Source organism: Lates calcarifer, linkage group LG23 (genome assembly GCF_001640805.2).
Source record: "Lates calcarifer isolate ASB-BC8 linkage group LG23, TLL_Latcal_v3, whole genome shotgun sequence".
Classification (NCBI taxonomy): Eukaryota; Metazoa; Chordata; class Actinopteri; family Centropomidae; genus Lates; species Lates calcarifer.
The window spans coordinates 12,859,622-12,870,977 of NC_066855.1; the positions used below are offsets into that span (position 1 = coordinate 12,859,622).

Sequence of the window (11,356 nt, forward strand, 5' to 3'; positions counted from 1 at the left end):
ATAATTACAATCAGTTGGCTCATAAAGGTTAGATGTAGCACCTGCAATTTAAGTCTTGCTTCTTCTCATTTTAATTTTAATTGGCAAAACTGAGGAGCCAGAAAAATAGCTTTTGAAAAACACATACACAAAAAATAAGAAAAATAAGATATCATATTTACACCACTGATGCCCCATTCTGACCTTTTAGACTGAATAAACATGTGAGAGGCAACTGGACTAGGCTGGAAAAAAATGGAAATGTCATATATGCAGCTTGTTCAGGGTCAAAAACATTTAGAGGAAAGAAAAAAAAATATTGATACATATTTCATCCATCAATACAGGCAGTTGCAGCACAGAAAGCCTGGCATAGGTCAGAGACAACAACTCAGTGACTATGCATTTAAATTTTGCATAATTTTAATAACCTCTGGCACAAAGAAAGTTAACGAGAAACTGTTAGCAGAGTGTGCAATCTCGAGAGTCGTTTTACTGCCCTGAGAGTGCGGGAATGAGATGAGGGAGAGCAAGAGGAGCTAATCAACTCTTACTCTTCAGTGGCATTTCATGCACTGTCTGCAACTAGTTCAGTGTGCACAAAGGGCACCGAACATCAATAAGTCAACATGCCACTATAGCAGGAGTGGATCCAGACTCTTCAGCCATGAAAACAGAGACTTTATGTCTTTATAGCAAGTGCAAAATTAAATTAATTTTGTAGATGAGTTGCTTGAGGGATAAAAGTGTCTTGAATTAACATAGTAAATGTAAAGACATTTTTTAATGTGAAAACAAAATCTGACCCCCTTTGACAGGACCTGGTGTGGACTGAGCTGCAAAATCTGCATTTATCAATACACATGTACAGAAAAGGCTCTCCCCTCAGTGCACCTTGTATAAGATGCTGAGCCAATAGAAGTGGTGGTAGGGAGGTTAGAGGAAAAAGAGAGACAGAGGGAGAAAAAAAAGATTCCTTTCTGCCTTTTCATTCTGAAGAAGTTTGTACTGCCATCTTCTAATCTGTGCCATCGCAGCTGCACATCGTGTCACCATGTCCAGAAGGCCAGACTGGTTTTGGGCTTTTTTTAGTTTTTTTTTTTTTTCCTTCTCTTCCCCTCCTTCTCTCCTCTTCGTTGCCTTGCATCAGGCACAGGATCTGAGGCTTTAATATGGCTGCCAGTGAGGCAACAGCCATTTAATAACAATGCAATAGTTCCTCACAGCAGTGGTCCAGTGTCGCTCATACACCCCGCCGTGTGCAGATGGTACATTGTGGTTTTCCGAAAACATTCTCCTCTCTGAGATGTTTTTCCTCTCTCACCCCCCTGAGCACGGCACACACACACACACACACACACACTGCCCTTTTAGTCAGCAATATTTAACTCTCTTCTCGGTAAAAACATACAATTGCTCGACAGCCCATACGGTCTTCTTTCGTAACAGGTCAGCTGAAGTGCCCCCACACCCCCACACCCCCCAGAGGTGATCTGGGCGTGTGTGTATGTTTGCGTGTTTGTGTGCGAGTGCGGTTGGCGGTAAGCCTCTCGCATGTGCCTCGCAGCCTCCTGCAGTGGGGGACATCTGGAGGAGGCGTTACCATGTACACAGAGAAAAGAAGAAGAGTTCAGGCCTGAAATATCATCCTCCAAGGACATAACTGGCTTTCATTAACACACAAAGGGTGAAATGGCGGAGGAGATTTATTCAAATCAACATGGATAATAATGCCATAAGCCAGTCACCTTGCCAAGTTACCCTAAAACTCATTCTCTCTATCAGTGGCCCTTCCCCTGACTCGCCGCTGAGAGCAATTAGGGCACATTTTGAAAATGACCAGTAATTCAGTGTAAGGAAAAAGCTTCAGAACAACCATTTCACAAGGTAGATGTTCATTATGCGCCAGCAGGGAAGAGTCTCCTCTTAATAGAGTGCCAGCCATAAACATCCCTCATCATCACCGGGCCTGCCATTTGATCTCACCTCTGGGGTTTCTGCGCCGGGCATCTTCATTCATTTCTTCCGTGTTTCACTGTCTGTTTACTCAGTAATGGACTCTGCCCAGAGAGTTGTTAAGGGAGAACAAAGTGAAAGTGCCCGACACTCTGTTGTGGCCGTGATTAACGACTGAATTAGAAAACAACTCCAGGTCACCTTCTTTAACATTGTGATGGATGATCTAATGAGAGAGTCTGATATAGGTAAGCCAGAACCTGGATCACAGGTGGAGCAACACATCGGTGCTCTTACAGTGTGTATCAACTTTTTCTATGAATCTGCAATCAATAAACACTTTTCTGTAATTAACAGACAAAAACAATAGAGTGAGAATAAAAATGAGATGCTTTACGGCTTTGATAATAAGCATCTCACTGATGAGAGCGCATGCAACTGTGTCCACCACTGTCTGTAAATCCTTAGTTAGCATTGCCCTAGTTCAGCTACGTATGTGCCATCTCTCCTGTCACAGGCAGTTTACAAGACTGGGAACGAGGGTTGCCATCTGTCCCACCTCAATGGGGTGCACAGAGGGACGTTTTGCACAGTTTTGGCATGCCTGACTTCCCCTAATGCTGCACAAATGTTTAGAGACATTACATAAGCAATGAGACCTTCACTAGGGTGGAGGGGAGGGGTGGGTACATGCAGGAGAGGAGGAGAAAAATCAAGAGATCAGAAAAGTGTCCCTTTCATTCTGCTGACTAACCACAGTTTCAAGCAAACAATAGCGCTACAGGGTTGAACTGGTGTTGCTATAGGGTAAAGGTAAAGCATAAAATACCAACCAACCAAGGGGTCCAGTTTGAAGGGCTTTCAAATGCCAAGACCCCACATGGAGAGTTTTCACACCTTTGAGGCAGAATTGTAGAACTTTAGAACATTTTCACAGCTTCATTTTATCTTACATCTAAATTCTGTGCAGGTAAAACACAAACTGGCCCAATGCTGCAAGATTCCTGGTAACTGAGCTTGCTTTGATCAGAGATGTTGTCTCAATGCACTGTCACAGAAGTAGTAGGAACATCTTTTCTGTCAGATAACGCCACAGACAATGGCTTCAAAACTTCTCCAACCTTTAGAAATGGTATATTGCAACCAAGACACATTTTGCCCATCATTCCTATTTCATAAAGAGTGCGCCTTAAGTCATAGCGTAGCTGTTGGTCTGAATATGCTTTAAAAATTGGTCAAAGTGGGTGGTCAGTAAGAGGTGGATCAAACCTAACTTGGGCTCTGCATCCAACTGCAGTTGCACATCTTAAAACAAGAGAGTTCACTCTATTCACTGCAAAGAAAGGTGATATGGGGCCCAGTGAAATACAGCCTTTGCTGGAAACCAGAAAGAAGAGAAACAGCAAACAGAGTGCAGCACAGCCAGTGGAAAGACATGTATTGCACACAACAAATGCCCTGGGAGAGGTTTAAAATACTCAGACATGTTGCAATGGACACCTGGAACCACATTTGTATGCAATTCTTTCCTTGCTCCTTTCACAGGAAAACAAGATGAGATTTCACTGGATAACTAAAGCAGCCGGCGTGACACATGCAAACAGAGAAAAAAAAAAACAGGAGGAAAAATTCAGTTCCTACATATACTTACTACTAAAAGTGTGAAACCAATTTCCAAGCATGCATACGTTTGCTTGCATTTACTCCAGCAACACCCCAACTGTAAACAGCCCCACTGGAGCTGTCACAGTGTGAGAGTCTTCACAATAGTGACTGAGATCCAGGTACAAGTCGCAATATCATGGTTGCACATTCTTACAAACATATTTTGGCTACTTTCAAAGGTAGAAAACCAAGGAGGAATCGTGTCTTTGTTCCTACAGGATGGGCTGGCTGCCTAGAGGGTGCTGGCATCCTGAGGTTGGGGGTGGAGGATTGCATGAACCTTAGCGTGCCCTCCCTCACCATCAGGTGAAAAGATACGGCTGTCACGTGGCTCTAAGGGCACATGGCTGTCTACACATTCTCCCCAGGCCATCAGCAGAGTTCACGGTAACAACAGTGGCAGTTTGGGGGAACTGACCATACCAAATTGGAGACAAAAGGCAGGGGAAACGGGGAAATTACTTGGACAGGATTAGCTACGATTAAAGTCACAAGACCATATAGTGATGGTGAGAAATAAAACAGGTCTGGGTGAGAAAATTTCACTCACGCCAGTGTGTAGTTGTGCTGACCTTTAAGGCCTGTCAAATCACAAAGCGGCTGAATTTGCGCCATTTTTTAAATTTTCAAACCTGCATCTTCACTTCACTTTACAGCAGCTGGCTTTAAACTGCAGGTCAGACTGAGACAATGCGTGGCTGTCTGCTGGAATTTACTGTGAGCAGCGTGACTGGACTGTATCAGCGTCCACGTGCCACATGATGTTCTGAAACATTTGGAGAAATACTTTCCCATGTTACGAACTCAAATGCATCATCATCTAATGAAATTCTTGGTTGGTTTGCGCTGTATTTCAAATCACCAATGTTGTTGCGTGTCAGTAGTGAGGTTTTCTGAGAATAGGCACAGCGGTGAGGAAATGCTACCAGTGATACCTCCCCACCACCAAAAGCCTACAGCGCACCCACTTACTACCTATGCTGGCTTCAGTTACTGATTTTATCACTTCCTCATATTGCATACATACTCTGAGGTTTCCTTATGTGTTTAAAATGTATCTATGTAAATGGTGCTATATGAAATGCACGCTTATCTATGAAGACATTTTTAGTGCACAGAATTTGCCAGAGAACGAGACAAGGCAACAGCTTCATTAACTGGGCTGATATGCAGATATGCCAGGATAAGATGCAGATACTGTGTGATAAAGTGTCGAGTACAGCAGGCTTCTTAGGCCGACTGTGCAGCGAGGGGATTTTGCTGCTGTTACCATGGTGGTCCTTCTCCCTCCTTCGTAGCCTGCCCTGCAATTAATGATGCACAGCGATTTTCCTGGAACCACTTTCCCATCCTGTGTTTGCACGTTTGTGTGTATTTATGTATGTGACCGTGTTTGTGCATGCTTGCATGTACGAGAGCAAGCTAATTCTCCACTGTGCACCAAGAAGGATAACCACTGAATTTGTATTCAGCAATGAGACGGGGTCTGGGAATGATGGTGAATTTGTAAGCATGCACCATCTCCCATAATTCCATTTAGTAGTCCTGTAAACACTTATACATGCAGGTGATAGTTACGGCAGCCCCACCCCTCCTCCCTGCTGCCCTCAGCTCTCATCAGGCTCGCACATCTCCAAAAGAAACCAAGGGCAAGGGAGAGGAGGAGATATTGCAAATCACATTATGGGACATGAAATTAATCCACCCTCCCCAAACATTTGGCCTTCACACAGTTTAACCTTGAAACTGCTTTTTACTCCCCTTGCATGAGGACTTCATAGCCCCCCTGCCATCACATCCAAAAGAACGAGCCTGACATTACAACAATGGCTCTGCCGAGGTAATTATTCAATAGGATCCTTCACCGTGCTGATGATACGTTGTAATTTCATTTCACTTACGTCTGTTTCATAATGTAATACACAATTGAGCAGGGGCACTTTACGTCCCAAAAGACCACTTCCTCCTTAAGATAATAAAAGCCTTTTGTGCTTGCCTTTGAGAAATCCTTGGTGGATTATGTGAGTGCGGATTCGGGAGCACATCAATTAATATGCATTAAATGAAAGAGTATTAAGTTGTAAGAAAATAATTAATAACTCTAATTGCTGTGCTGCTGCTTTGCCCAACGACACCATACCTTAATGCTAACAGGACTGTCTGACATCGCCTATGGGGGCCCAAGTACAAGCGTCACTTGACCTTTTACATGGCTGAAAGACACTGCACTTTATTACATGGTCACCTCACTCTCCCCTGATACTAATGTAGAGTGGTGCAAGATAAAAGCAGAGACAACCGTTACATCCAATCCAATAACAGCAGAAAACTTCCTATCTGCTAGCCAACACTGAAACCACATGAGGTTCAGCTCGACTAGTTTCAGCCAGAATAAAACACATCTGTTTGTGTTAGAGAACACTGAAGATCTCTTATGCTAGCCCTATCACTGGATCTCGTCCCTTTTGTACGGCACAGAGAATAGCACTGGCACAGGGTTCCACTTTCCCCCGTTACCATGAAAAAGACATCCACGGCTCCAATTATCCTTTACCCCTGTGTAGCTCCACAAAACACAAACGCTGCCACTGTCAATGAAATTATAGCAATGGGGTAGTAAGCGATGACAGGGCAGAAAAATCTTACACCACCCCAACCCCCTCTTCACAAGTTCACACACACACAGACATATATACACACTCTTCCATGTGCTGAAAAAAAACAAAGATGCAGAATGCCTCAGGAGAACAGGGCAGCAGAGAAATGGGAATGACAAGCAAAATGTTTCTTTGAGATATCTTTCCAATATACCATTTCTAAAGGTTAGGGGAGTTTTGAAGCCATGAGAGAGTAGCTCCGGCTGACTGATGACACCTTTAGTTGCTGTGAGTGGTGAAGATACTGAGTAGTTCCCCACTGCAGCGCTCTGTTTTAAACTTATTCGCTTTGACCGAGAGCGATCCATGGCAAGAATTACTGTCTTGATCAGTTTATAGTTTCTACCTCTGTGTTTTTTTCTGTGTTTTTTTTTTTTTTTCAATATTACCCTGGCTTTCAGCTAAATCAATCTTGCCTTTGGTTGGAGATAATGAGCATGTTCGCCCGGCTTCAAATGAACACCGTTGCTCCGGGGCTCCTCAGCTCAACACAGTCACATCATGCAGACACTTTTGAGGAAGGCAGAAAAGAGAGAAGTCTTAGCCTTCAGAGACCAATTAAAAACACATATTTCAAATTGACCTAAAAGAAGCACAGTAAGACGTTCATTTACAGCGCTGCCCCGTCCCTATAGCTTCACTCACGATCAGGTTCATCCCAATTGTTTTCAACTCAGACAAACAAACAATCTCAACACAGTGGGAAGACTTGGATTTTTTTTAAAAAAAGAAAGAACCTATCTCATCTCTGCAGGATCAAAGACCATATCGAGAGGTAGTGAGCAAACACAGATATACTAATTTTCACACAACATGCACTCACTTTCATTCAAAGGACATGGAGGCAGGATCAGTAGCACATGCATACATTAGATGATCCTTATTAAAGGCCATGGTGAATACTAGATCACATCTCTGCTGCAAAAAATACTTGCTACAAAGAAAATAACTGCACAGACGATAGAGAGATATTTGCTCTCTCTAATGCCATCATAATGCTGTAAATATTGGAACTGACTTATACAACCATGATGTATGAAATGTACGTGTTGCATTACTGTAACATCTCTAAAGGTGGCTGCACCATACTTTCTGCTTATTCAGAACATGTTAGGGCTGCAACAAATAATTCCTTTCATTATCAATTAAATGTATTCAATTTACAATAACATAAAAACATCAAATCCTCAAATTTAAAAGGTTGAAAGGTTGGCACTTTGGGCTGATAAATGATGACTTAATCAATTATCAAAATAGTAGATTCATTTTCAACTAGTATTATGAGCAATTAAACCCATTATGAAGACAAACTCAAAATGGAAAAGAGAAGTTCAATGCAAATCTTCAACCAGCACAGCACCAGTCAGAATTTTATCCATGACATATTTGGTGCCACAGCCCCAGCGGGTATGCAGCGACTCTGAAACATGCTCCGTCTCGCTTCCACAGCACTTTCCAGGGAAGCTGCTCCCCCATAAATCCCTTCTAATGGTCGCTGGTGAGGGAACTTTTTAACACAGAACTTAGAAGCCACTGTTATTCACCCATAGAGCGAGAGTCTCGGGATGATGGATGGTAATAAATATTGCACGGGGCTAACAGAGGTCCCCTCAGAGACGTTCAATTGCCTTGAGTGATAGGGTGCTGCTCGGCAACACAGGAGAGGATGGCAGAGGGCAGGCTCTTCACGGGGTCGACTAACTGAGTCTGTTCAATTTCCTCTCCAGGAACACGACAGTCCCCATTCTAAATTATATCGCTGTCTCACAATGGGGGAAGATAAGCAAAAAAAAAAAAAAGGGGGGGTGTCTGCTAAAAAAATACATTGCTATCTCAAGTTATGTATGGCAAGTTTGTTGGTTATGAATGAAGAATTGATTGTGTGAATGAAAGGGGGGGGGGAATCCACTGCGGACCGGTAATGATTGTGAATGTACCTGGCATGTGAGGAAAAAGAACACTGCTCAGCGTTATGACCACTTCCCTGCTGCCCTTGTGACTGGAGCAGTTTAATGGAGCTTTCTGACAAGGGAGCTCTGTTGTGCTGAGCCGCCCACCATCTTAACTGCTTCCTTGACAATGCCCGACAACAGAGCAGATGTAGAAGCTGCACACATCTGTAGTGGCCTTATATTCCTTCAGGCACACACCACCACCACACCACCACCCCCCAGTTCAGCACATACACATGGGCACCCATAAGACGGACAAAGAGCTGCTTCACCAAGGTCATCACCTACTCAGCTTGCAGGCATCAAATAAACTTAACTTTGCTATAATGTGGCTAAGTTACATAAAACAGCTATTTGCGTTAATTCTAACAAGAATAGGTTTTTATTTGTTGCACCGGGAGGACAGAAATTATCTGCGTTAACAAGAACAAATGACTGACAATAATGTTTTAAGTAAAAAATTAAAATAACTCTAGTTCTCCATTAATCCAACATGTGTCCTGTTGTCATATTATCGCAGTAATCAGAGGCTTAATTAGCTCAATAATGTGTAAAAAATACTTTGGTGTGTGTAATTAACAAGTTAACACAAGGCAATTAGCAGCTCGATCATCCACTGTCAGCAGCTAACAGCAGCTGTAAATATAAGATGCAACTCTCCGACTGATTTTTAAGTTTACACAGTCAGCTTTGGTGCTAAATCCACATTGTAAATATCAGTATAAATTCACTTGAGCAAAATGCATTAACATGTCAAGGAGTGAGAACTACAAAAAAGTAGTCCATTAGTTCCCATCCAGTGGTTTTCAAAGTCACATCCTGGAGCCTCCTGGAAGAGGGGGCAACCCCAGAAACACGAGGACTGGGTCTGTGTCACTTGCATTTCACTCTCACTTAACAACAAGAGACCCCTGCAAAGATGGGCATGTTTTGTTAACAAGTCTCTAACTCCACACTGCACAGTGTCGGCCCACCCGGCAGATCTGCCTGCAACTCCACACTAAACCACAAAATCCTTTCAGGTGGGATTCCTCTGGGCAAAATGTCATCAGATGCAGGTGTTTGATCCACCATCCACCCAAAAAAAAAAAAAAAGTTTAGGGAACCTCTGATTCTCTGTAATGGTGGCATGACAGCTTCTTTAAAAATTCTTTAGAGAAGTCTTAAAATTGTGCTAAAACGCATCAATGCAAAAGGTCAGTGACACTATGATGCAGCTTGGACAGCAGATGTGCTCCATTGTAATTTAACTTGTGCTCTTAAAAAAAAAGGAGATGCACAGGCTAAGCAGCAAGCAGCGCTGAAGATTATACAGGATGACGTCTTTCACAACACTATTCCGTCCACAAAAACTCACTCAGTCGGGTCAAGTCTGAGGTATTAGAGGATTTATGAGCAAATAGCCTCACTGGAGAGCACAACACACATAAACACACAACTCCACGACTGTACAACACACACTCTAATGAGGCACTTCCTATTTTCTTTTAACCGACACACACTCCGTACGGAGTCTCGTTGTGTGCAAAAACAATGTAGCCTAGTCTCGGCGTCTTTGCCGAATACCCTTGCAATGTAAAGAGGCGAGGGACACTAATGGCAGCGTTGGAGGGAAAACGCGGGCTATTCTCGGTCACATTTGACAGTTAAGACCAGGTTTTTACGTGGTCAGAAATTAATGTCCCCCACCGCCTCCCCTTCCTCCTCCGTGTGTGTACAACCCACCCGACCATTCCCCATCTTCATGGCGCAGTAAGGTGGACACACATGGTCAGAGCCGTATGCGGACCTGAAACCCGTCCCCCCCTCCCTCCACCGACCAGCGGCCAGTCATTGCTAACTCTCGTTTCAAACGCAAAACTGAATCAAACGTGAAAAAGCGGCGGCTGTGGTTGTCTCTGTTTTGCAGTCTTACCTGGATGAATGATGTCTAATCGCAAGTTGAGAAGCCGACTTTTTTTAGGCACACGTCGGCGGCGGCGGTAGCATCATCCGCTTCGGGGAGAAATGTTTCATGTGAAGATTTGGAGTAATTCTGATTCCACCTTATTAATCCTCCGTGCGCTACAAAAGCGGCTTCTTCTGGGGATTTTTTAAGTAACGACCGTAAAGAGGGGAGTGATAACAGGGTAGAGGCTACAATGTGTTGATACGCGTCCTTGTTTATTAAAATACAGCCGAGCGTAAACGCCGAGAAGGTATCTGTCTAACTGTTTCACTGCTTTATTTTTTTTCCCTCTCCCTCCCTCTCTCTCTCTCTCCCCCCTCTCTCTTTGGCTGTAGTCACACTGTGTCTAACTCTCCTTTTTTATCAAGGCGGGGTCTTGGGTCGTTTAAACCAATGACATAAACCAAGAAGGAAAAGAAGCCCGCCCCCCTCCCCCACCACCACACTCTTTCTCTCTCTCGCTCACACACACACACACACACACACAGAGACACACACCTTCTGCTCACATGGTTAGCAAAAATGATGGGGTCAAATGGGAAGTCTTGGTTTTATACTCAGGAATGACCGTGCCTTTTATTTCAGTGGTTTTGAAATTTTTATCATAGAAAATCATCCTTAAAGGGTCAATTCACCCAAATTATGAGACATTTTCTATTTGATTTTATATTATCATTTATGGTGTTTACAACATTGACGGGCATTAGAAAAGAAAATCTTTCCAGACACTATCTCCTTCTTACTGTGGATAATCCACAAATCTTGTTGCTGACAGTTTTCTGTGAAATTGTTTTTGTTTTTTTTTTTTGTTTTTTTTAAATAAAGGACCTAGTCTTAGTATAAACTGTTGACCGTGATGTCTATGGATTATTCAGAATATGCAAGACATTGTTCAATAAAAGACATGTTGCTGATATTTTTTATATTACCAGTGAGTCAAACAACAATGTGAAAGGTGGCGCTTGTGGTGACAAACCTACAGGAAATTATCACCCAACACTGAAGTTCCCCTCAGCTCTGAAGAGCATTTTAGTTGAGCTTTAGCATCTTTAAGCTCATTGTTTTGGTTTTACAGCCTGCTGTTATTTATCTTTTGAAAGACTATTGCTTTTTGTTCATATCAGCCCAATAAATGTTGCAGTCACAAGATATGTTATAATCACTTGGCCACCATGACGCCTCCTACTGAGCATATTTTG

The 11,356-nt window shown here is 43.0% G+C and overlaps 1 protein-coding gene across 3 annotated transcripts in view; it reads right to left on the reverse strand.

Annotated features, from left to right (window-relative positions):
• The window catches only part of LOC108899020 (C-terminal-binding protein 2), an 88,511-nt gene extending 78,017 nt beyond the window's left edge, over window positions 1–10,494 (reverse strand). For 2 of the 3 annotated variants that reach the window (XM_051066545.1, XM_051066544.1), the window contains exon 1: window positions 10,125–10,493. The gene's annotated coding sequence lies outside the window, so the exon portion shown is untranslated. Of the gene's footprint in view, window positions 1–10,124 lie in introns of all 3 variants that reach the window. The other variant, XM_051066547.1, reaches the window with a different exon arrangement.
• Window positions 10,495–11,356: the final 862 nt, after the last annotated feature.